At 44.6% G+C, this 3,313-nt stretch overlaps 1 pseudogene; it reads left to right on the plus strand.

Moving 5' to 3' along the window:
- The first annotated feature begins 2,250 nt into the window (after positions 1-2,250).
- Positions 2,251-3,030, plus strand: LOC102856178 (annotated as a pseudogene).
- Positions 3,031-3,313: the final 283 nt, after the last annotated feature.

Here is a 3,313-nt window from a genome sequence, read left to right on the forward strand (position 1 = left end):
TTCTTGATTTTGAACCATCCAGTGTCTCCCTGCTCTGTTCTGATGACTGCCTCTTGGTCTAAGTATAGGTTTTGCATTAGCACAATCAAATGTTCTGGGATTCCCAGTCAGCCATAGCTTGTTGTGATCCACACAGTCAAAGCCTTTGCGTAGTCAATGAAGCACAGATGGACATTTTTCTGGTATTCTCTGCTTTCTGCCAAGATCCATCTTACATTAGCTATAATAGCCCTAGTTCTGTGACCTCTTCTAAATCCAGCCTGCACATCTGGCAGTTCTCTGTTGACATATTGTTCTAAACGTCTTTGGATAATTTTCAGCAGAATCTTGCTTGCATGTGATATCAATGATCTTGTTCGATAATTTCCACACTCTGTTGGGCCACCTTTCTTTGAAATGGGAACAAATATCGATCTTTTCCTGTCAGTTGGCTGTCCTCCAGATTTCCTGGCACAACTTAGTGAGCACATCCAGGGCAACGTCTGTTTGTTGAAATAAATCAATTGTCATGCAGTCAACTCCTGGAGCCTTGTTTTTTGGCGATTCCTTCATAGCAACTTGAACTTCCTCCTTCATCACCATAGGCTCTTGCTCATACGTTATTTCATAAAATTCCTCTGTGTCAGCCAATTCCTTCTGATACAGTGACTCTGTGTACTCCTTCCATCTTCTTTGATACTTCCTGGATCATTCAACATTCTACCCAAAATATCGTTAATTATTGCCACCCATGGCTTGAGTTTGTTTTTCAACTCCTTCAGCTTAAGAAACACTAAACGAATCCTGCCCTTTTGATTTTCTGACTCCAGTTCTCCGAACATTTCATCATAGTATCTTGCTTTGTCGTTCCAAGCTGCCTTTTGAAATTTTCTATTCAGTTCTTTGATTTCTTCCTTTTGCTTTGACTTCTCGGTGCTCTAATGCAATACTCAGAGTCTCATCTGATGTCCATCTTGGTCTTTTCTTCTTCTTTAGCCTTTGTAATGGTCTTTTACATTCTTCATGGACGATTTTCTTGATATCCTCCTAGAACTCATTTGGTCTACCCTCATTGGTGCTCAAGGCCTCAAACCTGTTCCTGAGATGGTTTTGAAAATCTAGTGGGACAGACTTAAGGTCAAATCTTGGTTCCCGTAGACTTGACTTAATTTTCCTCAGCTTTAGCTTGAATTTGCATATGAGTAGTTGGTGGTCTGTCCCACAGTCAGCACCTGGCCTGGTTTTCACAGCTGATACTGAGCTTCTCCAGCGAATTTTTCCACAAATGTAATCGATTTGATTCCTATGCATACCATCATGTGAAATCCATGTGTATAGCCTGTATTTATGTTTCTTCTAAAAGGTATTTGCAATGAATAAATCATTTAATGTGCAGAACTCTACCATTCTATCTGCAGCCTCATTTCTCTCACTGAGGCCATGTTTTCCAGCTACTGATCCTTCTTCCCTGTTCCCAATTATTGCATTCCAGTCACCCAATGTTGTTAATGCATCTTGATTGCATGTTTGATCAATTTCTGACTGCAAAAGTTGGTAAAAATCTTCTATTTCCTCTTCTTTGGCTCTAGTTGTTGGTGCATATATTTGAATGATAGTGGTATTCACTGGACTTCCTTGTATGCGTATGGATATTAGCCTGTTGCTCACCACATTGTATTTCAGGATAGATATATAAATGATTTTTTAAATTATGAAACCAACCCCGTTTTTTCTCACTTTTCATCCCCAGCATAGTAAATCATACATAACAACAACAAAAACAGCTATATTAATCTTTGATAAAATAAATATCAATGTAAAAACCATCACAAAGGACAAGGAAGGTCACTACATAATGCTGAAAAGGTTAATAGAACAAGAGGGCATTAACAAATATGAAGAAGGAAGTAGGCAACACTACTATAGTACTTGGAGACTTCAATACACCCCTCTCTGTAAAAGATAGAACTATCAGAAAGAAACTCATCAAAGATACTGAAGAATTAAACCACGCAATAAACAAACTTGACCTCATACGCTACTGCACCCCTCTAAAAAAACCCCCCAAAACAACACAGTATACCTTCTTCTCCAGTGTGCATGGGACGTTCTCCAGAATAGATCACATTCTAGGTCACAAGGGATGTATCAATAAATTTTAAAACATAGAAATAATACAAACGAACTTTTCAGACCATAATGCTACAATATTAGAAATTAATAATAAGAAGATAAGAGTCGCTGTCCCGAGCTCCGTGGAGTAGAGAAATCATGACTTCTCCGTTCAAAGGCAACGACCTGTTTTCATCCGATGAGGAGTGCCCAGCGGTAGTGGCTGGGCCTGGCCCCGGGCCTGGGGACGCCAAGGAGCGCCGCATCAAGGTCTCCAGCCTGCCCTTCAGCGTGGAGGCGCTCATGTCCGACAAGAAGCCGCCCAAGGAGGCGTCCCCGCGGCCCGCCGAAGGCGTCTCCTCCTCGGCCACCGTGCGGCCGCTGCTGTTACCCGTGCACGGCGGCGCCAGGGAAGCGCACAGCCCCGGGGCGCTGGTCAAGCCCTTCGAGACCGCCTCGGTCAAGTCCGGAGCGACGTGGATGCAGGACCCTGGCAGATACTCGCCGCCGCCCAGACACATGAGCCCAACCACCTGCACCCTGCGAAAGCACAAGACCAATCGGAAGCCTCGGACACCCTACACCACATCGCAGCTCCTGGCTCTGGAGCGCAAGTTCCGGCAGAAACAGTACCTCTCCATTGCAGAACGCGCTGAGTTCTCCAGCTCTCTCAACCTCACAGAAACCCAGGTCAAAATCTGGTTCCAGAACCGGAGGGCCAAAGCAAAAAGGCTGCAGGAAGCAGAACTGGAGAAGCTGAAAATGACTGCAAAACCCATGCTGCCCTCCGGCTTCAGCCTCGCTTTCCCTATCAACTGACCCTTGCAAGCGGCATCCCTCTATGGAGCATCCTACCCTTTCCATAGACCTGTGCTCCCCATCCCACCCGTCGGACTCTATGCCACACCAGTTGGATATGGCATGTACCACTTATCCTAAGGAAGACCAGATCAATAGACTCCATGACGAACACTTGTTTTTGAAAGAGTTCCTGTCTCTGAGCAGGCAGTACTACCACTGCAAACCCTGCCCCTTGCACCACCTTAAGTAGCTGTGCTGACAGGGCCCCTCCATATAGTTTGAATCCATGCTCCTGAGGCTGAAGACACACACCAAGCCCTGCATCCTTGGTGTACTCTACTAGATGCCTCTCCCGTTTCCTGCCTCCTGTCACAAAGATTGGCGCTCTGACAGTTTTTATATATAAGTATATATATAATAA

This window comes from Elephantulus edwardii, unplaced genomic scaffold (genome assembly GCF_000299155.1).
Source record: "Elephantulus edwardii isolate Elephantulus edwardi_28Jun2011 unplaced genomic scaffold, EleEdw1.0 scaffold00407, whole genome shotgun sequence".
Classification (NCBI taxonomy): domain Eukaryota; kingdom Metazoa; phylum Chordata; class Mammalia; order Macroscelidea; family Macroscelididae; genus Elephantulus; species Elephantulus edwardii.